This window comes from Haemaphysalis longicornis, unplaced genomic scaffold (genome assembly GCF_048455015.1).
Source record: "Haemaphysalis longicornis isolate Haplotype H1 unplaced genomic scaffold, Haemaphysalis longicornis Haplotype H1 scaffold_4, whole genome shotgun sequence".
In the NCBI taxonomy this organism is placed as follows: Eukaryota; Metazoa; Arthropoda; class Arachnida; order Ixodida; family Ixodidae; genus Haemaphysalis; species Haemaphysalis longicornis.
The window spans coordinates 198532796-198556728 of NW_027526361.1; the positions used below are offsets into that span (position 1 = coordinate 198532796).

At 49.1% G+C, this 23933-nt stretch overlaps 9 non-coding genes and 1 pseudogene across 9 annotated transcripts; all 10 read left to right on the forward strand.

Annotated features, from left to right (window-relative positions):
* The first annotated feature begins 657 nt into the window (after positions 1-657).
* Positions 658-730, forward strand: Trnak-uuu (transfer RNA lysine (anticodon UUU)). Its single transcript has one exon. It is a non-coding gene; the product is annotated as a tRNA-Lys (tRNA).
* A 738-nt stretch (positions 731-1468) lies between these two features.
* On the forward strand, positions 1469-1541 carry Trnak-uuu (transfer RNA lysine (anticodon UUU)). The gene has a single exon. It is a non-coding gene; the product is annotated as a tRNA-Lys (tRNA).
* A 1007-nt stretch (positions 1542-2548) lies between these two features.
* Trnak-cuu (transfer RNA lysine (anticodon CUU)) lies at positions 2549-2622 on the forward strand. Its single transcript has one exon. It is a non-coding gene; the product is annotated as a tRNA-Lys (tRNA).
* Positions 2623-7917: 5295 nt separating this feature from the next.
* Trnak-uuu (transfer RNA lysine (anticodon UUU)) lies at positions 7918-7991 on the forward strand. The gene has a single exon. It is a non-coding gene; the product is annotated as a tRNA-Lys (tRNA).
* Positions 7992-8189: 198 nt separating this feature from the next.
* On the forward strand, positions 8190-8261 carry Trnak-uuu (transfer RNA lysine (anticodon UUU)). The gene has a single exon. It is a non-coding gene; the product is annotated as a tRNA-Lys (tRNA).
* Positions 8262-8459: 198 nt separating this feature from the next.
* On the forward strand, positions 8460-8532 carry Trnak-uuu (transfer RNA lysine (anticodon UUU)). Its single transcript has one exon. It is a non-coding gene; the product is annotated as a tRNA-Lys (tRNA).
* A 198-nt stretch (positions 8533-8730) lies between these two features.
* Trnak-uuu (transfer RNA lysine (anticodon UUU)) lies at positions 8731-8803 on the forward strand. The gene has a single exon. It is a non-coding gene; the product is annotated as a tRNA-Lys (tRNA).
* Positions 8804-15997: 7194 nt separating this feature from the next.
* Positions 15998-17293, forward strand: LOC144180735 (uncharacterized; annotated as a pseudogene).
* Positions 17294-17660: 367 nt separating this feature from the next.
* On the forward strand, positions 17661-17733 carry Trnak-uuu (transfer RNA lysine (anticodon UUU)). Its single transcript has one exon. It is a non-coding gene; the product is annotated as a tRNA-Lys (tRNA).
* Positions 17734-23217: 5484 nt separating this feature from the next.
* Positions 23218-23289, forward strand: Trnak-uuu (transfer RNA lysine (anticodon UUU)). The gene has a single exon. It is a non-coding gene; the product is annotated as a tRNA-Lys (tRNA).
* Positions 23290-23933: the final 644 nt, after the last annotated feature.

Consider the following 23933-nt stretch of genomic DNA (forward strand, 5'->3'; position numbering starts at 1 on the left):
CTATTTTGGAAAACATAAACCTAGGAAAAGTAATAACGGAGGGCGTAAGAATGGCGTATAAGGAGTGTTCAACAAGGCTGGTAATAAATAAGTCAGTGAGCCGTCAAATAACTGTCACGCGTTCAGTGCGGCAAGGTTGCCCGCTGTCCCCTTTGCTCTTTTGTTTGTACATCGAGTCGTTTTGTGCTAGCATAATAATCAGCAATAATATTCATGGTTTCCAGTTGCAGGCGTGCGGGGTACGTTTATTGGCATACGCGGACGATATCGCTTTATTTTGTTGAGACAGAAAAAGCATTAGTACTGCAGTTGCGTTGCTTAAGACGTTTTGTGAATATACTGGGAGCTCGGTAAATTGGAGCAAGTGCTTGGGATTCTGGCATGGCAATTGGGACGTAACCGCTACTGTCTTTGAAGGTATGAACTGGCAGGTTGTGCCGGTCAAATACTTAGGCATTCCACTTGAAAACTACAGAGATAGCGACCCGTACTGGCGAAGCCAGACGACTGCGTTGCGTGATAAAGCGGAAAAGTGGGAAGGGAAGGGAAGGGGCGTGCGCTGTCGATGTTTGCGCGCGCAACGGTGTGCAACATATTTTTGTTCGCGAAACTTTGGTACGTTTTGCACGGAAGTGCATTGTACGGGCTCTCGAATTGGCCCGGATAGCTCAGTCGGTAGAGCGTTAGGCTTTTCACCTAACGGTCCAGGGTTCGAGTCCCTGTTCGGGCGAGCACATCCTTTTTTCTCGGCGGGTTTGTTTTTGGTTTATAAGGTTCGAGAGCCATCACCAGTACTCATGTCTAGAACGGGCTCCCTGTACCTCATTCTGCCGTCGATAGACTGATTATAAATGAAACGATGGTCCTCTTTATTGCGTTGTAGTCCAACCTGTGGATAAGCAAGGGCATTGTACGGGCTCTCGAATGGGCCTCGATAGCTCAGTCGGTAGAGCGCTAGGCTTTTAACCTAAGGGTCCAGGGTTCAAATTTCTGTTCAGGTGAGAACACCTTTTTTCTCGGCGCGTTTGTTTTTGGTTTATAAGGTTCGAGAGGCATCTCTGGTACTCATGTCTAGAACGGGCTCCCTGTACCTCATTCTGCCGTCGATAGACTGATTAGAAATGGAACGATGGTCCTCTCTATTGCGTAATAGTCCAACCTGAGGATACGGAAGGGCATGGTACGGGCTCTCGAATGGGCCCGGATAGCCAGTCGGTAGAGTGTTAGGCGTTTAACCTAACGGTCAAGGGTTCGAGTCCCTGTTCGGGCGAGCACATCTTTTTTACTCGGCGGGTTTGTTTTTGGTTTATAAGGTGCGAGAGGCATGTCTGGTAGTCATGTCTAGAACGTGCTGCCTGTACCTCATTCTGCCATCTATAGACTGATTAGAAATGGAACGATGGTCCTCTCTATTGCGTAGTAGTCCAACCTCAGGATGCGGAAAGACATTGTACGGGCTCTGGAATGTGCCCGGATAGCTCACTAATTAGAGCGTTAGGCTTTTAACCTAAGGGTCCAGGGTTCAAATTCCTGTTCGGGCGAGCACATCTTTTGTTCTAGGGGGTTCGTTTTTGGTTTATAAGGTTCGAGAGCCATCTCCGGTACTCATGTCTAGAACGTGCTCCCTGTACCTCATTCTGCCGTCGATAGACTGTATAAAAATGGAACGATGGTCCTCTCTATTGCGTAATAGTCCAGCCGGAGGATACGGAAGGGCATTGTACGGGCTCTCGAATGGGCCCGGATTGCTCAGTCGGTAGAGCGTTAGGCTTGTAACCTAACGGTCCTGGGTTCCAGTCCCGTTCGGGCGAGCACATCCTTTTTTCTCGGCGGGTTTGTTTTTGGTTTATATGTTTCGAGAGCCATTTCCGGTACTCATGTCTAGAACGGGCTCCCTGTACCTCATTCGGCCGTCGATAGACTGATTAGAAATGGAACGATGGTCCTCTATCTTGCGTAATAGTCCAACCTGAGGATACGGAAGGGCATTGTACGGGCTCTCGAATGGGCTCGGATAGCCAGTCGGTAGAGCGCTAGGCTTTTAACCTAACGGTCAAGGGTTCGAGTCCCGGTTCGGGCGAGCACATCTTTTTTTTTCGGTGGGTTTGTTTTTGGTTTATAAGGTACGAGAGGCATCTCTGGTAGTCATGTCTTGAACGTGCTGCCTGTACCTCATTCTGCCATCGATAGAGTGATTAAAAATGGAACGATGGTCCTCTCTATTGCGTAATAGTCCAACCTCAGGATGCGGAAAGACATTGTACGGGCTCTGGAATGTGCCCGAATAGCTCAGTAGTTAGAGCGCTAGGCTTTTAACCTAAGGGTCCAGGGTTCAAATTTCTGTTCAGGTGAGAACACCTTTTTTCTCGGCGCGTTTGTTTTTGGTTTATAAGGTTCGAGAGGCATCTCTGGTACTCATGTCTAGAACGTGCTCCCTGTACCTCATTCTGCCGTCGATAGACCGATTAGAAATGGTACGATGGTCCTCTCTATTGCGTAATAGTCCAACTTCAGAATACGGAAGGACATTGTACGGGCTCTTCAATGGGCCTGGATAGCCCAGGCGGTAGAGCGTTAGGCTCTTAACCTTACGGTCAAGGGTTCGAGTCCCTGTTTGGGGCGAGCGCATCTTTTTTTCTCGGCGGGTTTGTTTTTGGTTTATAAAGTTCGAGAGCCATCTCCAGTACTCATGTCTAGAACGTGCTCCCTGTACGTCATTCTGCCGTCGATAGACTGAATAGAAATGGAACAATGGTCCTCTTTATTGCGTAGTAGTCCAACCTGAGGATGCGGAAGGGCATTGTATGGGCTCTCGAATGGGCCCGGATAGCTCGATTCCACTTCCGGCCACCGCGGTGTGCGGACGTGTTTTTCATGAGCTCTTCGAGAGCGGATTTTCCGGCCCACCCGGGTCGCGGAAACAGGACCATGGAAAGTATTTCTCAGGAATACCATGTTCTTCTGCCGACTCTGCCAACAGGTCGTACTGTTTCGAATACTTTATTTTTTCACGCTGATATTAAAGCAATGCCATACCGGGTGGAAGATTTTCGTGATATGCTGATAAGATTGGGAGCGCTCGCCCACGTTGCCTTGTTGGGGGCGTTTCAAATTAATCATGTTTGGGCTGTCACGTTCAAGAATGCCGAAGCATTGAAGAAAACGCTTGGTGCGAAGGAGGTGACGGTGAAGGAAAGGCGGTGTATCATCGTCGACCCCAGCAACCAAGACATTCGGCTCAAGCTGCACTGGGTTTTGCATAACGTGACCGACGACGATGTGCGGGTGGCTCTTGCGCCCTACGGAAAAGTGACCGAAGTAGCGAGGGAGCGGTGGCGAGTTCGCGGCTGTTCCGAGCAAGCATCAACGACGCGGTCCGTGTCGCTCAAACTGAAGGCCGGGCTGAAAGTGGAGGACCTGCCTCATCAGCTACGTGTCGCATGGGACAATGCGCTGGTCGCTGTCCCGGGTAGGACCCCCATGTGCCTACGCTGCCGCGGCACAGGTCACGTCCGCAGGGAATGTCGAGTGCCCCGCTGTGAAACGTGTAGACACTTCGGTCATGACGCCGACGCTTGCGTCAAGACTTACGCAAGTGTCACTGGTCCAGCGGTCGTCGACGAAGCGTCGGAACACCTCATGGATGAAGCCGATACGGAAGAAGCAGCCAGGGCACGAGAGGAAGAACCCGGTGCAGCGGCAATAGACGTCAAGGACGACGCCAAGGGTGAAAAGGGCAGCGACAAGGGGGAGGACGAGGCAGAGTAGGACGGCGGCCGAACCACCACCCCCGAGCTTCAACTACCCGGACTAGAAGAAGCCAAAGAGCAGCAAGAAGGCAAGCAGTGCGGTGAACCAGAGATTGTGGAAGTGCTGTCCGCTACTGCAACCCAGCGAGCCGGCCCTACCAGCGACGGAAGCCAACCTCCTGTAAGCGACGACTTGCAAGGAACAACACAACAGGACGAGGCAGACGCTGAAATGGCCGACGCCAATTGCGCGAGTGGCAAACGGGTCCCGGACGACGACGACGATGACGACGACGAAGGCTCCGGGAATACTAGTGCGTGTGAAGTGTCTACGGAAACCGGTGTTCGGCGTCGACCGAAACTGAAGGTGAGACTGAACATTCCAACGGAGAGACATAAGAGTGCATCGAAGCCCCCCAAGAAATGAGGGTGGACACGTGTCGAAAGCAGACTTGTAATGGCAGACTCAAAGCTCTCAACGATCTTGCAAAGTGCCCTCGAGGTATGCCACCATCACAAGGTTTTTTGGGTTTGGGTGTGTGTGTGTGTGTGTGTGCTTGCGTGTGTGTGTGTATGCGTGGGTGGGTTGGGTGTAGTGAGTTGCCAACAGTGTATTGAGAGATGCAGCGAAATTTCTGCTCCTAGTCTGTGTCATTATTCGAGACATCAATGGATAAAACAGCATTGCGAATAGGTACGATAAACGTCCGGGGTTTGGCGGCCAGAAGGAGGCAGTGCCAGCTGAGTAGGCTCTTTATTAAATATGACCTTGACCTAATCGCCATTCATGAGGCTAAAGTAGAAACTGAGGAGCAGACGGAGCATATTATTTCGCAGTTTCGAGGAAACTACAACGTGTGTGTTTGCCATGCTGTGGGTACGTCAGGGGGCTGTTTACTTTTACTGCGGAATAGCCTAGGTATTTTGGAAGAAAGTGTAACGGCAGGCGATGATGGCAGGCTGGTTGTGTGTGATTTCTTTTTGTCGGAAATGTACTGTGTCGGAAATGTACTGGCGTGTTGTATGTGTATATGCACCAAACAAAGAGAATGATAGAAAAGTGTTTTTTGAGCGAGTGAAGAGCTTTTTACGCACCGACAGGAATGTTGTACTCCTTGGAGATTTTAACTGCGTATGTAACGCTGAAGATGGAGTAAAGGGGCGGCCTGTCAGGGACAAAAGCGCCATTTTCTTGAATGAACTGGTACACGAGTATGAGTTAGAGGATGTTGGCTCCGCTCTGGCCAGTGGCCAGCCTCCAGAATACACACACTTCCAAAACCAGAGTCATGCAAGGCTGGACAGGCTGTACGTATCGCTGAAGCTTATACCATGTTGCACAAGTTACAATGTCAATCAAGTATCCTTTAGTGACCACGCGTTGGTGACGCTTACGATAGGTATAAAGCAAAAAAAGGCGACATTTAATTGGAATCTCTGGAAGCCCAACCCAAAGCTACTCGAAGACGAAAAGTTTGTCAACATAGTAAAATGAGCGGGTGCACGAGTTTATCGGAAAAGGTGATCATGTTTTTGTTCGGTGGGAGCAGTTTAAGAATGACGTGAAAATGAAAGCAATAGAGCGTGCGAGTTTACTACGGTACAATGAAAGGAAAAAAGAGGAAGAGCTGCCGACGCAATTGAAGTTTTTGCTAAGCCAGGAATGCGCAGCGCCTAGAATATTTAGTAAAGAAATGAAAGAAGTGAAAAATGCCCTCGAGGTTATCGACATCGAAAGATACAGGGGGGCAATGATACGCGCACGCGCGGAACGGTTATGGTCAAATGAAACACCTACGAAGTGAGCGTTAGGGGAAGAAAAAAGGTATGCGAAACGCAACGTAATCGCTAGGATACGATGCTGAAATGAAGTTACTGAAGACAGCGACCTAATAGAACGCGAATTTGTTCAGCACTATCGAGGTCTTTTAAGTCATCAAAGTTGATTTAAAGAAGACTATGAAAGTAAATTTTTGTCTCTTATGCCAAAGTTAGATGAAGAGGTCAAGGCGAGACTGGAGGAACCGATAAGTGTAAGCGAAATAGAAAAGGCAATTGATGAACTGGGAAAGGGCAAGTCACCAGGGCCGGACGGCATCAGCGCTGCTTTTTACAAAATGTTCAAGAAAGATTAAGCGGTGAAATTGCACGCGGTGTTTACGAGAGCGTACCAGTGTAAAAAAATGCCGTCGTCCTTTCAAAGAAGTCACATCGTCTTAATTCCCAAAAGCGACGATCCAGAGAAGCTGCTGCAAGTCGAGTGTTACCGACCAATTAGCCTTACCAATGTCGATTACAAGATCTTAATGACAATTCTGGCAAGCCGGTTACAATTAGTCATTAAAGAAATAGTGGGGCCACACCAAACATGTGGGATTAAAGGAAGGACAATTTACACAAACATTCATGTGGCGCGAAGTATATTACAGATGATTGATGCACTAGGTGGTAAAGTGGCAATGTTACAATTGACCTCGAAAAGTCTTTCGATAGGGTGGTGCACGAAGTGTTGTTCAGCATTTTGCGCCATGTGTACCTATTGTCGGTCATTTTAGAAGGCGTGACGATGGCATACAAGCAGTGCACAGCAAACCTAGTGATAAACAAAAACGTGAGTCAGAGCTTCCCCGTACTGTCATCGGTACTGCAAGGGTGCCCTTTGAGTCCGTTGCTATTTGCTATCTATCTCGAACCCTTTTGTTTGAAAATACTTGAAAATAGTGCTGTACACGGGATCAAGCTTCAGTCAAGTGAAGTGAAAGCACTGTCGTACGCGGATGACATTGCCGTGTTTTGCGAGGACACAGATAGCGTGAAGGAGACTGTAAAAGAAGCCTGCTTGTTTTGCGAAGTGACTGGGAGCAAAATCAATTGGAAAAAATGTTCAGGTTTCTGTCACGGGGATTGAGAAACCACGCCGTCCACATTTGCAAACGTCCAGTGGAATGTGTGTCCAGTTAAGTATTTAGGCGTGCCACTTGAGTGCTACAGAGACCCAGACGAGTACTGGAAGGAGCAAATAGAGGCTACACGAGAGAAAACGCTCAAGTGGGGTGGACGGGACTTGTCTATGTTTGCACGCTCGACCGTATGTAACGTGTTTCTTGTTGCGAAGGTAATGTATGTTCTACAAGCCCTGTGCATGTCAAGAACTATAGTTCAGAAGTTACACCGAGTGTTCGCGGTGTTTTTGTGGCGGTCAACTTGGGAAAGAACGAGTCGCACGAACCTTTTTCGTTCAGCGAAGGCAGGGGGTTTGGGCCTTGCACATCTGTTTGGTCGCACGGTTCATGTTCTTTCGTGATGAAAGCGATCCTTTTTTGTGCCATGTTATTCAGACAAGGCTATCGCACACTCTCCCTGAGTTAGTTGTGTCAACTAGTGATGCAAGACCAGTGTCTGTGAGAGGGTTTTTGAGTGAAGTTGTGCGTGCCGTCAAACTCCTCAAAGTGCGATTTTCGACAGAATACCTGAGTGTTGTCACGTGGAAACGTCTGTACAAAGATCTAGTTGATGTATGCTTGCCCGTGCCAATATATCGGTTGCTGTACCCAACTGGAAAAGGCAAAGATGTCCTTCAAAGGATTAAGAAAATGCCAGTTAAATCATTCTGCAAAACGTTCTTTTTCCAGTTGCATAGTGGCACTCTTCCTGTGAATCCTTGGTTGGAAGAAAAGGGGTTATTTGTCTACGGGTCCGAAAACTGTCGTTTGTGCAAAAAAATAGAAACAGTTGAACACATCTTCCTGGAGTGCTGGGACGCAGTATTTCATTGGGACATTCTGCAGAGGACTTCGAAAAAGGACCTGCCACTTTCTCCTTACGGCATTAGGTACCTTCCAACGGAAAATGAACGGGGAGTGCCCTACGACATGACCATGCTCCTATCTCTACATAGTTTGTGGAGAGTTCGTATGGCGGTCAGGCATGCTGATGCCAATGCTAGACCCGCCAGGGAATACTTTATTGAATGTATAGCGTAAATCAGGGAAGTTTAGCGAGCGCAAGTAGACCCACCTGAGTGGATCACAACATTAGATAGCCTCGCATCATTGAAAAAATTTTAGTTCTTGACGCAGCATAAGATAGGCTGCTGTTTCACATCCATCCACCAAGCGTGGTGTCTGTCGATTGTATCATGTCACAAGCAGGCAATAAAGAAAAAAAAGCCCCGGATAGCTCAGTTGGTAGAGCGTTAGGCTTTTAACCTAGCGGTCCAGGGTTCGAGTCCCTGTTCGGGCGAGCACATCTTTTTTTCTCGGCGGGTTTGTTTTTGGTTTTTAAGGTTCGAGAGCCATCTCCGGTACTCATGTCTAGAACGTGCTCCCTGTACCTCATTCTGCCGTCGATAGACTGATTAGAAATGGAACGATGGTCCTCTCTATTGCGTAATAGTCCAACCTGAGGATACGGAAGGGCATTGTACGGGCTCTCGAATTGGCCCGGATAGCCAGTCGGTAGAGCGCTAGGCTTTTAACCTAACGGTCCAGGGTTCGAGTCCCTGTTCGGGCGAGCACATCTTTTTTTCTCGGCGGGTTTGTTTTTGGTTTTTAAGGTTCGAGAGCCATCTCCGGTACTCATGTCTAGAACGTGCTCCCTGTACCTCATTCTGCCGTCGATAGACTGATTAGAAATGGAACGATGGTCCTCTCTATTGCGTAATAGTCCAACCTGAGGATACGGAAGGGCATTGTACGGGCTCTCGAATTGGCCCGGATAGCTCAGTCGGTAGAGCGTTAGGCATTTAACCTAACGGTCCAGGGTTCGAGTCCCTGTTCGGGCGAGCACATCTGTTTTTCTCGGCGAGTTTGTTTTTGGTTTATAAAGTTCGAGAGCCATCTCCGGTACTTATGTCTATAACGTGCTCCCTGTGCCTCATTCTGCCGTCGATTGACTGAAAAGAAATGGAACGATGGCCCTCTTTATTGCGTAGTAATCCAACCTGAGGATACGGAAGGGCATTGTACGGGCTCTCGAATGGGCCCGGATAGCTCAGTCGGTAGAGCGTTGGGCTTTTAACCTAACGGTCCAGGTTTCGAGTCCCTGTTCGGGCGAGCACATCTTTCTTTCTCGGCGGATTTTTTTTGGTTAGTAAGGTTCGAGAGCCATCTCCGGTACTCATGTCTAGAACGTGCTCCCTGTACCTTATTCTGCCGTCAATACACTGATTAGAAATGGAATGATAGTCCTCTGTATTGCGTAGTAGTCCAACCTCAGGATGCGGAAGGGCATTGTACGGGCTCTCGAATGCCTCCGGATAGTTCAGTCGGTAGAGACGATTCTGCTTCCCGCCGGGCAAGTGTGCGGACGCGGGAAGATTGGGTCCTCAGAAGTGCTGAATGCGGCCATGTCTGCCCGCGGAAACAGGTTTTTTGGCCAGGAATCCGGAGATTATCCCGTCAGTTTGCCGATGCTGCCAACAGGTCGGTGTGTTTTAAACACCATTTTTCTTCATGCGGACGTTCGTGCGAGGCCTTATCGCGTCGAAGATTTCAGGGACACTTTGGCTCGTTTGGAACTGCTCCCCGAGGTGCTTGCCTTGGGGATGTATCAAATGAATCACGTATGGGCCCTGACATTCAGGGACGAAAGCGGCGTAAAGCGCATGCTCGCGGCCACCGACGTGAAAGTGAAGGAGCGCCGGTGCCTCGTCATCGATCCGGCGAACCAAGATGTGCGGATGAAACTGCACTAGATTCTGTACAACGTGCCGGACGACGAGGTGCGAGCGGCGCTGCTTCCTTACGGCCGTGTCGTCGACATCGGACGCGAGAGGTGGCTTGCCAAGGGCATGAATGAGAAAGGTTCGACGACGCGGTCGGTGACCCTCAGGCTCAACGCCGGCGTGAGGCTCAAAGACCTGCCGCACGAGCTCCGGGTTTCGGGCGGCCAGGCGCTCGTGGTCGTTCCAGGCCGGGCCCCGCAGTGCCTCCGCTGCTCGGGGACGGGCCATATGAGGCGCGACTGCAAGGTGCCGCGCTGCACTGTCTGCCGCCGCTTCGGTCACGAAGCGACGCAATGCGTGCGGACGTATGCACATGTCACCAGACCTGTCGGAGACACGGACGCGGCTGAAAACCGTATGGACGAGGCGGAGGCGGAGGCTGCGGCAGGCGGCGGAGGTGGTGCGTCCGCACCCGGGGACCCTTTGGCGGAACCAGACGTGGAGGACGTAAATGCTGCTCCCGTGGAGCAGCAGTCGACCTCCCAGAACGACCCAGCGCCGGTGGCTCCTGTGCTGGACGCGAAAAGTGAGGAGTGTGTTGGGGCGGGTTCGACGAACACCATCTTAACTCGTGAAGTGCGTGACGCCGGCGATGGCGACGGAGACGACCCGGAAGCCACCGTCAAGCGGCCGTGTAAGGAGGACGATAAGCCTGAGGACTCAGGTGACTCCGGCAACGTCAAGGCAAGTGTGGGCGGGGTTATGCTGAGGCGCCCAAGCTTCAAGCCAAAGCCCAACACCACGCCTTAGGACAGAGGACCAGCGGCGGGGAAGCCTCCGTAAGCGAAACGTTTGCTCTTTTTTGCTCGGGAGGTCTTCGAATGAGCATTACGGCACGCACAACACTTTTTCTTTTTTTGAGGGTTAGAAAAGGGGGCGGGGCTAGTGTTCCTGAAACGTGTGTGCAACAGTGTGTTACTTGCCTTCATCTTCCATTCATGCGGTGTTCATTTCATCATCTGCGTTGTGCCACCCTTAATGTACGGGGCCTTTCCGAGCGTAAACGTCAGAGTCAGTTGTACAGAATCATCAAGGAGAGGTAGTGAGATGTTGTAGCCTTTCAGGAGACGAAAGTAGAGACCGAGAAAAGCACGGAAAAGATGGTGGGTGTGTTTAGTCCTAGTTATGAAGTCTGTGTCAGCCATGCGGTGGGATTGTCGGCAGGTTGTCTGATTTTAATACGTCGGAGCAGCGGCGTAGTAGTGCAAAACGTTACGTCCAGTTTAAATGGGCGCTTTGTTATTTGTGATTGTATTTTAGCGTCAAAAGAATGGCGGATTGTTTGTGTGTACGCGCCTACAAAGGTCGACGAAAGAAAAGTGTTTTTTGAAGAGTTGAGGCCCTGGCTTGACACAGAACGGGCTCTTGTGTTACTGGGAGATTTTAATTGTGTGTGCTCGGCTCGCGATAAATCAAGTGGCACTCCTTATCGCGACGGAAGCACGATTGCATTGAATGGTGTCACGGCAGATTTTGGTTTGGAAGATGTGGGGAATATGTTGAAATGCAAGACGCAGATCCAATTCACCCACTTTCAAGGCACGAGCCACGCAAGATTAGACCGAGCATATGTGTCGTTAGAACTTGCGCCGGAGTGCTCTGAGTATAGTGTTACACCTGTGCCGTTCAGCGACCATTGCCTAGTGTCGTTCTTAATTGGAAAGCGCAATAATAAAAAGACGTTCAACTGGGATTTATAGAAAATGAACAGCTTATTATTGAAGGATGAAGAATTTGTAAAAGAAGTAACGAAAAAGATCAGGAACCTTGAACAGGATACATGTGACTATGCCTCTAAGTGGGAGAACTTTAAAGCAGATATTAAGATGACAGCATTTGAAAGGTCAACTGCCTTAAATTATGGTAAACGAAGAAAGGTTCTGCTTAGAGGAAACCTGGAGACTCTTTCTGCACTAGAGTTGCAGTCACCTGGACTGTTCAAGGAAGACATTAAAACTTTGAAACATCAGTTAGAAGCTATAGAACAAGAGAAATATCATGGTGCGATAGTGCGAGCCCGTGCAGAAAAGTTCATGTTAGGGGAAGCCCCTACAAAGAGAGCACTTAGCTCTGAAAAGAGATACGCGACCCGCAACTCTATTGCGGAAATAGAGTATAAAGGGCAGGTTCTTGATGAACAAGCATTTAGCTATGCCTTTTGTGATTTTTATGATGGTTTGTTTTCTTGCCAACCTGCAAACTTAGAAGGGTTTAAGGACAATTTTTTAAGATTCTTGTCGACGATAGATGAAGAGGTGAAAGAAAATTTAGAAGTACCAATTACAGTTGATTAGGTTAAGAAGGGTATCGATGAATTAAGTCCGGGAAAGTCTCCAGGCCCTGACGGGTTGTGCATGGCGTTCTACAAAGCTTTCCGCAATAACCTAAGTCCAGTTTTATGTGACCTTTACTCAGAAGCCTACACACTGGAAAGACTGCCCCCTTCGTTCTCACAATCGCACACTGTACTCATACCCAAAACAGATGTAAAAGAAGAGCTCAGAAAAGTAACTGCGTATAGGCCGATATCTTTGACGAATGTAGATTATAAAATATTATTGAAAGTCTTAGCAAGGAGGTTACACAGTGTGATAATAGACATAGTAGGCGAACACCAAACATATGGAATAAAGGGAAAGTCTATAACTAGTAATATACACATAGCACGGAGCATTCTCGAGTGTTGTGGCGGTATGAATGAGATTGTAGCCATGCTGCAAATAGACCTTGAGAAGGCATTTCATAAGGTCTCTCATTAGCTACTCTATACTATTTTGGAAGAAGTAAACCTAGGGAAAGTAATAACGCAGGGCGTAAGACTCGCGTATAAGGAGCGTATAAGACACCGAAGGCCGCGCAGAAAATGCTGACGGAGACCGAAATGGAAGTGAAAGGACGGAAATGCGTTGTTGTCAACCCGGGCAACCGAGACGTCCGTGTGAAGCTTCACTGGATGCTTCACCATGTACGAGACGACGGCATCAGGGCAGCTTTCACTCCGTACGGCAATATTATCGAGGTGAGCCGGGAAAAGTGGCGCGTGGAAGGCTGCGGAAGCCAGTGCAGCATGACGCGTATAGCCGTGCTCAGGCTCAATGCTGGTGTGATGCCCGAGGACATCCCGCATCAACTAAGGATTGCCGGTGCCAAGGTGCTCGTCGTGGTGCCGAGCAGAGCTCCTCTTTCCCTACGGTGCCAACGTACAGGCCACATCAGGCGAGAGTGTCCCGTGCCGCGGTGCACCTCGTGCCGTCGCTTTGGACACGAAGCGGCTGAATGCGTAAAAACTTAGGCGACTGCTGCCACGCGCACCGTCAATGAAGACAAGCCAGAGCTGTTTATGGACGAGGCTGACGCCGAGGGAATGGCCCTCGCAGTGAAGGAGGATACGCCCACTGAGCCACCGCCCACCAAGCAACCCCACGACGACCGCGCTGCCTCCAGAAAAGCTGGAAGCAACGAAAACCATCAGCTTGAAACTGCACATCCACCGCTGTCTGACGAGGACGGAAAAGCGGAAAACGACACCTCCACCGCTTGCGCTGTTCCACCCGCGGTGGACCCCGATCCCATGGACAACCAGGACGCCGGCGCAAGCAACACCTCGGCCAAGCGGCACCGTGAAGGAAACACCAGTGACGGCCTGAGCACGGTGGCCGCGACTGCGGACGAGCCTCCGCCAAAATCAACCCCGGGACGGCGCCCATCTTTCAAGCCAAAGCCAACGGTACCTCCAGACCGAAGAACCGCCGCGACACCCTGGGCGTCACAGCCACCATAGCTGCGAACGCCATGCATGCCCGGACAGCCGGCCAAGTCGTTTGCGGGATACGGCGAACTGAACTTATGGTGCCGAGGTATGTGCAGCAGCCGGCGCCAAAAAACGAACAATACCCACGAGAGGACAGTTTCGAACGCCCAGCGTGGTGTTACCTGCCTCGACTGAAAGGTAAGCACAGTGAGGTCCGCTTGCTCTAGCTTTTATATGGCACTAAATCTGAAGAATAAAGAAAGCCTAGGCACGTTGAACGTGCGTGGATTGTCAGCGAAAAGGCGGCAGCATCAACTCAAACGCCTTCTCGTAGATAACAGCCTTGACGTGCCTGCGGTGGAAGAAACGAAAATCGAAAGCGAAGAGCAAACGGATCGCATGGTGCAGCTTTATGGTGCTTTGTACAATGTATGCGTATCTCACGCGGTTGGCACTTCCGGTGGATGCGCATTATTTCTGGGTAAGTCTTCCGGCATTGATGTTGAGCACGTTGTGCCGGCCAGCGATGGCCGCCTGATTGTGTGAGATTTTCAATTTACCGGTTTGAAATGAAGAGTTGTATGCGTGTATGCCCCCACCCGATCTAAAGACAGAAAGCAGTTTTTTGAAAGTGTTTAACCCTATCTTAAATCCGAAAGAAATGTCGTCCTGTTAGGTGATTTCAACTGCGTCTGTAAACCACCCGACAGAGTGTCGAATTCGCCCATCCGTGATACAAGTGCTTTGTTTCTTAATGGGATGTTACATGATCTACATTTCGAAGACGTGGGCTGTCTACTCTCGGGTGGGAAACCCATCGAGTACACCCACTTTCAAAGAGATAGCCATGCCAGGCTAGACCGGATATACGTAACCGCGGGCCTGGTCCCTTTCTGTTGTTGTTATGAAGTCAAACACATCAGCTTCAGCGATCACAGTTTAGTGATGCTAGATTTGGGGTACGGGAAAACAAAACACAAATTCGACTGGGCCCTATGGAAATTCAATGCAAAGCTTCTCAAATACGATGCGTTCGTCGGCAAAGTAAGAGAAAAACTTAAGGCTGTGTTAAACGTACAGCAGAAAGACATTATACCAAATTGGGAAAACTTTAAGCAGGAAGTTAAAATGGGCGCCATTGAAAGGGCTTGTGCACAAAGACATGACGAAAGGAAAAAAGAAAAGGAACTGCAGCTGCAGCTTGAACTTCTTTAAGCATCGAAACAGCCCAGCCGGGGAAGTTCACCGATGCTATCAGAGAGGTGAAGGCGCAACTTGAACTGATAGATAACGAAAGATACAGAGGGGCTGTAATACGGGCACGAGCTGAAAAATTATGGTTAGGGGAAGCGCCAACGAAGCGTTCACTGGGCGAAGAAAAAAAATGCGCAAGGCAGAACGAAATCACAGCTATAGACTATCACGGCCAAGTTACCCATGACAGCGATACGATCGGTCAAGCGTTCCTAAAGCACTATCGTGAACTGCTAGGGAAGGGGCGGGCCGTTGAAGACGGATTTACAAAGTGTTTTTTAAGTGCGAATGCACTTTATAAGCGACCCCAAACCATCCACCGCCGGCGTCGGCGGCGGCGGCGTCCGCAGTGCTCTTTAAAGAAGAAACAGCATCCGGCGCCAGGTTTCGATCCGAGGACTTTGCGGGCCGCAGCCCGACGCTCTACCGAATAAGCCACGGACGCGACGCTGATATTGTCAGTAACGCGCCTTATATCTTTAACGCATTCAAACTACGTCGTCAGCGGCGTGCGTTGGCGACTCAGCGGCGTTATAGCGGCTTGATAACTGCGTGGTGTACACGTGATACTACAAACCCGATGGAAGAGATGGAAGAGAAGGCGGCGAGGCGGTGGGCTGCGGGGGCCGAGCGCAAGCGCCGCAAGCGGGCCGACAACCGTGCATTCGCACTTTCACATTCTCCCCCTCGGGGAAATGCGGGGGAATTTTTCATCTGCGATGCCTAAGTTGGATGACGAGCTAAGAGAGCGTCTGGAAGGACCATAAGCATATCAGAAATATAGAACGCCATCGATGAATTGAATATGGGCAAGTCCCCTGGACCAGATGGTTTAGGGGCTTGTTTTTACAAAGCATTCAAAGGTGAACTAGCGATGATCCTTTACTACTTGTTAAAGGAAGCATATGAGAACAAACGGCTGCCAAAATCGTTCAGACACTCGCACATTGTTCTTATTCCAAAGAGCGACGATCCCGCTAAATTATTGTCGGTGAAGGGCTTCCGCCCAATCAGTCTCATGAACGTTGATTACAAAATTTTTATGAAGGTTTTAGAAAGCAGGTTGCAAGCGGCTATAACATATATTGTTGGGCCGCACCAAACGTGCGGAATAAAAGGACGCTCTGTTCAGACCAATATTCATGTGGCCAGGAGCATCCTAGAGTGCGTAGACGCTCTGGCTGGTCAAGTCGCCGTACTACAACTCGACTTAGAAAAGGCGTTTGATCGCGTAACCACAAAATCCTGTTTGATATCCTGGAGCATGTTAATGTAGGTACTGTCATTTCAGAAGGCGTCAAAATGAGCTACTCCGATTGCTCAGCGAGTCTCATCATAAATAAGAAAATAAACCAGTAGCTTCCAGATCCTGTCATCCGTGAAACAAGGGTGCCCCCTGGCACCTCTACTGTTCGCTCTCTACCTCGAGCCATTTTGTTTGAAGTTGCTCTACAATGACAGCGTGCGCGGTTTCAGGCTTCATGAAAGTGAAGTCAAAATCCTTGCGTACGCCGACGACATTGCCCTTATCTGTACTGACAAAGAGAGTGTTTGTGAAGCCGTGAATGATGCCGTAATGTTTTGTAAACAGACAGGAAGTGAAATTAACTGGGACAAAACTGCGGGGTTCTGGCACGGAGCGTGGGATAACTCTCCAGCCTCACTCGCAAGGGCACAGTGGGCCACCATAACCTCAAAATATCTCCGCATACCACTTGACCAGTACCGCGACACGAAAGAATACTGGGAAGCGGAGATAGAATGGGTGAGGGAAAAAACGGCGAAGTGGGGCGGTCGCGACTTATCGATTTTCGGACGTGCAACTGAGTGCAATTTGTTTTTGGTTGCTAAGATCTGGTATGTTCTTCAAGTGCTATACATGACAAGGGTTCATGTGCAAAAATTGCATAGGGTCTTTGCCGTATTTATATGGGGCTCCACGTGGGAGCGCACTAGCCGCACCAACCTTTTTCGTTCTGTCAGATGTGGCGGCTTGGGGTTGGGTCATTTATTTGTGAGACAAGTTGTGTCGAGATTTGTTTTTCTACGGGACCTAAGCAATGACTTTTTACGTACTATAATCCAAATCAGGCTGTGTGATTCCTTGCCTGACTTTGTTGTGTCTTCTTATGTTACCAGGGGAACGACTGCAAGGGGATATTTACGAGAAGTGGTTCTGGCATACCAGTTCTTCAAAGCGCGATTTTCAATCGAATATCTCAGTGCTGTTACCCGCAAACGACTTTACAAAGACTTGATCGATGTGACAATGCCGGTGCCTCTGTACCGATCCTTACACTGTGCAGGCCCAGGACAAGATGTCTTAAAAAGAGGTAAAAAAATGCCAGTCCTGTCATCAACGAAATCCTTTTTTTCCAACATCACAGCGGCACCTTGCCAGTCAAACCTTGGCTACAAGAAAAAGGGTTGTTTGTCCCCTGGGGCATTGACTGCATTATCTGCCGTAAACCAGATGCTATTGAACACATATTTCTTGACTGCAGTGACGCATTGTTCCACTGGGACATCATCCAGCGAACTTGAAAGAAAGATCTACCGATAACTCCTTACGGCATACGGTTTCTGCCGACAGAAAATGACGAAGGCGTGCCCCACGACATGTTTATTCTCTTCACCCTGCACAGTCTGTGGAAAACGCGTATGGCAGTTCGTCACGCCGACGCCAACGCACGTCCGGCGAGGGAATACTTTAAAGAAAGCATCGCATTTATAAGAGATGTTTACAACTCCCAGAATGAGCCACCCTTGTGGATGAATGTACTGAATGAACTGATAGCCCTTAAGCAGTTTTAACCCACACGCACTTGCTTGAGCTCGGCCAGTGCTTTTAAGCTTGTGTTGTGCAAAGGTTGTATTGCATGTTCTGTACTAAGCCGGTAATAAATAAAAAAAAAGATAGCTGAGTCGGTAGAGCGTGAGGCTTTTAACCTAATGGTCCAGGGTTCGAGTCCCTGTTCGGGCGAGCACTTCTTTTTTTCTCGGAGGGTTCGTTTTTGGTTTATAAGGTTCGAGAGCCATCTCCGGTACTCATGTCTAGAACATGCTCCCTGTACCTCATTCTGCCGTCGATCGACTGAATAGAAATGGAACGATGGTCCTCTTTATTGCGTAGTAGTCCAACCTGAGGATACGGAAGGGCATTGTACGGGCTCTAGAATTGGCCCGGATAGCTCAGTCGGTAGAGCGTTAGGCTTTTAACCAAACGGTCCAGGGTTCAAGTCCCTGTTCGGGTGATCACATATTTTTTTCTCGGCGCGTTTTTTTTTGGTTTATAAAGTTCGAGAAGCATCTCTGGTACTCATGTCTAGAACGTGCTCTCTGTACCTCATTCTGCCGTCGATAGACTGATTTAAACGGAGTGATGGTCCTCTTTATTGCGTAGACATCCAACATTGGTACATAGATGGACATTGTACGGGCTCTCGAATGGGCCCGGATAGCTCAGTCGATTCCACTTCCCGCTGCCAAGCTGTGAAGGTGCGGAAAGGATGAGCTCCGACAGCTCGTTATCGCCGCCGCCGGCCGCGGTTTATCTGTTTCTTCGGACGAATACCGTATTTTACTGCCTCCGCTGCCAACTGAAAATTCTGCGCTTAACACTGTGTTTTTGCACTGTGATGTGTCCGGGCGGCAATACCGCATCAACGACTTCGAAGATGAGATGGAACGACTGGGAGTGATCCAGGATGTGGCGTCGATTGGCGCCTATCAAATGAACTATGTTTGGGCTGTGTCGACGCACTCCGCGGCAGCCAAGCACCGCCTAGTTGCTGCGAAAGAACTTCGTATCAAGGGCAAGAAATGTCTCGTGCTCGACACCAACGATGGCGAAATTCGCATCAAGATCCACTGGCTGCTGTACCAGCATAGCGACGACGTCGTGCGGAAGGCCCTCGAGCCTTTCGGAAAAGTTGACCGCATCAAAAGAGAGACTTGACCAACAAGCAAGTTAAAGGGAGCCCAAACGTTGATAAGGTCAGTAACCATAACCTTGACGGATGGGTACACGAATGAAACATTGCCGCATTAGCCGCGTATCCAGGGGGGCAATGCCCTTGTGATAGACCCCGACGGTCGCCTTTGTGCCTGATGTGCAAGAGGAATGGGCATATCAGAAAGAACTGCAACATACCACGGTGCTCTGAGTGCCGGAGGTTTGGGCACGAGGCTCCGGATTGCCGAAGGACCTACGCTATGGTCACGGGAGGCAAGAGTGAAGAGGATGACATGGAAGCCGTTATGGATGAGGAAGAAGCTGGGGAGGCAGTGGCCTTCCCACCACTGCACGAAGACCAGCCGACGTCGGAGACAACGCAAAGCCCGCTTGTAGCTTCGCCACCTCCTGAGGTGTCAATGGAGGCGCCTCGGAAACCCGGAGAATACGGTGAGCCCAAAAAACCCCCGCAAAACGAACTTTCTGTCAGCAAGCCGAGTTCGTCGACCACAAAAGACAGCGACATGGGCGTAGAGCCTCAATATGAAGTCTTGCGAGAACAGGCAAAGGAAACTGCGCTGTCAGGAAGAGAAGCAGAGGGAGTGACTGGCTTTCCAGCTTTGTCGCCGATTGAACCAAAACAGAAGATGAACTAAATGAGGCGTCAGGAAGGGAAACAGCTCATGTAAACAATAAGTGGAACGCGCCCACTAAAAGAAGGGCTCGCTTTAACCCCGCGCCACGCGTACTCATAGAAATACGACGTCGGAAGCGTACCGTTTAACCCGCCAACGTAGCTAGTGGCCCCATTCGCAAATAGAAAGAAAAGAACAAGAATCTTTATTTTTTCCAGATGCTCTTCCTAAAACTTGCAATCTTCAACTGCCTAAGCCTTGCAGGCCGTAAGCGCAAGCAGTGGCTCTTAAACCACTTGCAGGAAAGAATCGACATAGCATTCCTTCAAGAAACAAAATTAGCCTCAAACGAGCAGCTAGATAGCGCGGCTCGATTCTTTCGCAATCGCTTTCACTGTCACTTCTCGCCCGCGTGCGGGCGCAGTGCAGGCAGTGCAATCATGATAAGGAAAAGGCCGGGTTTAACCGTGTATACGGAATATGAAAGGGATGACAGCGGGCGTGTTTGCAGTGTCAATTTAATACTTCGTGGCGAGCAATACAGGCTTATCTCAATCCTTGCACCAGATAACCCGCCGCAACGGACAGAATATTTCACGAAGCTCAAGCAGTATCTTGACACCCCATGCCGCGCCGTTCTCGCGGGTGACTTCAACTGCATACTGCAGGCGCGTGACTGCACAAAAAGAAGGCCAGCTGACCCCAGTTTGAAGGAGTTGCAAAAGCTCTTACGATATTTTGACTTGCAAGACGGAGCAGATGGCACACCAGCCCTCGCCCCTGCATTCACGCACTGGCAGGGGGACTGCCATGTGCGGCTAGATCGCGTGTACGTATCGAGTGAGCTAATTTGCATGACCGCCTCTTCCCGAGTAACGCCAGTGGCGTTCTCTGACCACAGCTTTGTCACTATCACGTTTGAGAACGGCGACGCCCGAAGCAACAAGGAAATTGCCACACCTTCTTGGCAACTATGGAAACTTAACGAAAGCCTTTGAGACGAGGAGAATGTGGTCTCAGAATGTGGACGAGAATATGATCTCAGGGATCAAAGCTATATACACGCAGGTACGAGAGCGGGGCGATGTAAACGCCATAGCGTGGGAAGAATTGAAAGAAGAGTGCAAAATTTTTCTTGTGGCGAAAGGACAGGAAAAAGCGGCTTTACAAAGGTAAAGAAAAACATTTTAATGCGCACGTTTCGACGTCTCCTTGAAGGGGAAAATTCCGAACCGGGAAAGTTGATGACAGATATTAGAGAATGAAAAGGACAGCTGCTATCAGTTTTGGAAGCCGACTATAAAGGCGCTATGATTCGTTGTCAACTCGAAGCACAACAAAAGGACGAGGAACCGATCAAGATTTTTCGAACGAAAGAAGGGCAACATGCTGCACGAAAGAGAATAGAGGCACAGAAAGATGGCGGCGACATTCTTACCAGCCAAGACGACTTTGTAAGGGCGTTCAGAGGGATGTACAAAAGTCGGTTCGAAGAGAAAGATGGCCTACAGAGTCGGGGGTGCACGTTGAATTATGCTGATCTGTTGCCAAAGGTCAGCGATGATATTAGAGAGGAAACAAATGAAAGCATTTGTGAGTCTGAAATTGAATGGGCAATTAAAAAGCTGAAACCTAGGAAAACGTCCGGTATCCACGGCCTAGGAAGTGCATTCTACAAGACGTTTGCATCAGATTTGGTGCCAATTCTTTGGTCCATGTACGAAGACATACTGAAGCGGGATCTGATGCCTACCTCCATGAGGCAAGGCCTGACGGTACTAATACGAAAAAAGCACTCCAACCGTGTCCCGACCCCGGGCGACTTTCGCCCCATCAGCCTTGTGACGACTGTTTACAAATTGCTGGCAAAAATTGTGGCAAAGCGACTCGACGTAGCGCTCAGTGAGGTCATAGGGGGCCACCAAGCGTATGGTATTGAAGAGCGGCGCATCTCGAATAATCTGCACACAATGCGCGTACTCTGTGAAACAACATCGGTACACGGAGACAAGGCCGCGGTGCTAAAGGTGGATTTAAGTTAGACCTGCGACCGTGCTGATCACAAATTTCTTTTTGGGCGGCTTAAAGGTTGCAACATCGTGGAACGTCTTCTGAAGTACATCGCCGTTAGCTATAGGGAGGTGTCAACGTGCCTTGTCATCAATGGACAAACAACAAACAAGATACTCGTCAACAGGTCGGTGCAACAAGGATGTCCGCTGTCCCCGATACTTTTCGCACTTTACCATGAACCTCCCTGTAGTTCCATTCTGAACGACAATACAGTCGGTGGCATCAGCCTGGCAGACGAGACTGTGAAAGTGCTCGCCAATGCTGATAATCTGACTCTCGTGTGTGCATACAAGGAGGAGATGCGCAAAGCGGTGCAACATGTGTCGGATTTCTGCAATGTGTCTGGTGCAAAAGTGCATTGCGACAAGTGTTCAGGTGCATGGTTGGGTGATTGGGACGCCAAGCGAACGAGCTTCTTGGACATGCAGTGGTCTGACCAAGTCGGAATGTATCTGGGCGTTTGTTTTTGATACCACCAATCTGCAGAACGGTCAACACACCATCAGTCTAAACGGACTGGCAGCAAAAGTGAGTGCGTGGCATGAGAGAACTATACCACTTGGAAATCGTGCGTTTGTGTGCAACACAATTTTCTTTCCTGCTGTTTGGTATGCTGCTCAAGTGATGCCATGCCTACCAGCCGATGGGAATCGAGAGCATAGATTCTTTGCTATGTTTATTTGGGAGTCTCGCTTTGAACGAATGAGCAGGAGTAACCTGTTTCTAAGTTTAGCCAAAGGTGGTCTGAGATTGGTCAATGTTGAGGTACAGCTCATTGTTCAGAGGTACCTTTTTTTGCAGGCAGAATAGGCCTGTAAGGTTGAACTCATTTGATAAGCTGGGCTGCGGGTTTTTGAGAGACTGGCTTGAAGATGCGGGTGTGGGACCAAGGTCACGAGTGCTAAAGTTTTACGGGGAGCTGGAACCGGCGGTGCGGTTTTTCGAAAAGAGGTTCTCACGGGACTACTTAATGGAAGTGAAAAGAAAATCACTGTACTGGGACACTATTGATATGCTTTTTCCAGCACCGTTCTACTGGTCACGAATGGATAGTACATTAGGGTCAGGCGTCTTGAAACGATTACCATGGCTTCCTGTTAAGGTAGCCGTCAAGGATTTTTTTATCAGATTTCACATGGAAGCTCTGCCGGTGAAGCCATGGCTGGCAAAGGTTTCTTTGTTCCGTGGTCAACCAACTGAGATCTCTGCCCTTACACAGAGTCCCTTCAGCACGTGTTCCTCTTTTCCACGAACGCAGCGCATTTCTGGCATGAGGTCAGATCAGCATTTGAAATTTCTCTGTATCCAACTTGGAAGGATGTGAAGTTTCTCACAAGTGAGGAATTCCTAGATGACAAATGTGTGGAAATTGTCCTGCTGTTAGGATTGTATGCAATTTGGCAGTCTCGCACGGACCACGTCCTTTGTTGGGAGGAAGCAAAGTCCGCTTGGGCGCATTTTTGTGACGCGGTTGCCTACACCAGCTCTCTGTAAAAAAGTGCCAACAACGAGCTATCCAGCAAGTGGAATGTAATGGAGGCGCAATTGCACAGACGCGTCCATCCGTGATTTCAAGATGAACCAGTGTACCTGTGCGTTGCACTTCGCTGAGTGTACTCTGTTATGTCAATGGTCTCTGATGTATAAAGGCAAAGACTGCCTCTTTACCATGTACATAGCACCCGATTTTAAAGAAAGGGTTAAAAAAGATCTCAGTCGGTAGAGCGTTAGACGTTTAACCTAACGGTTCATGGTTCAAGTCCCTGTTCGGGCGAGCACATCTTATTTTCTCGGCGCGTTTGTTTTTGATTTATAAGTTTCGAGAGGCATCTCTGGTTCTCTTGTCTAGAACATGCTTTCGGTACCTCATTCTGCCGTCGATAGACGGATTATAAATGGTACGATGTTCCTCTCTATTGCGTCCAACCTCAGGACGAAGGACATTGTACGGGCTCTTGAACAGGCCCGGATAGCAGAATGAGGTACAGACTGATTAGAAATGAAACTATGGTTCTCTCTATTGCGTAGTAGCCCAACATCGGTATATGGAAAGACATTGTACGGGCTCCTGAACGGCACGGATGGCTCAGTCGGTAGAGCGTTAGGCTTTTAACCTAACGGTCCGGGCTCAATTCCCTGTTCAGGCGATCACGCCTTTTTTTTCTCCGCGCGTTTGTTTTTGTTTCTTAATGTTCGAGTGGCATCTCTGGTACTCATGTGTAGAGCGTGCTCTCTGTACCTCATTCTGCCTTCAATAGACGGATTATAAATGGTACGATGGTCCTCTCTATTGCGTAGTAGTCCAACCTCAGGATACGGAAGGACATTGTACGGGCTCCTGAACGTGGCGTTAGCTAATGCATACAACAGGTTTTTTTATTACGCAATCTGGCATTGGTAATGTCCCAGCAGTTTTAAATTCGAAAAATATTTGGCTGGATTCAATACCCCTCATTCCCTGTTTTTCGCCCCGACTGCTCATGTATAAGTAGTTTCCTGTAGCAATAGTTTAAAGAACACGCACTCAATAGGCACTCAGGTATTTGAGATCAGACATATAAAAAGTGTTTTAGATTTAGTTTGCCCAGTTATGACGCACATATATGATTTGATATTACTGACTGTCGAGTTGCCTAAGACGACGCAAGGAGCCCTATTAGCACCAGTGTTCAAGACTGGAGAAAGAAACTTTATTAATAATTATGACCCTATTTCAATATTGCGAATCTTGTTAAAACATATAGAGAAATTATTACATATTAGGGTTACGTCTTATTTTAGCAAGCATGAG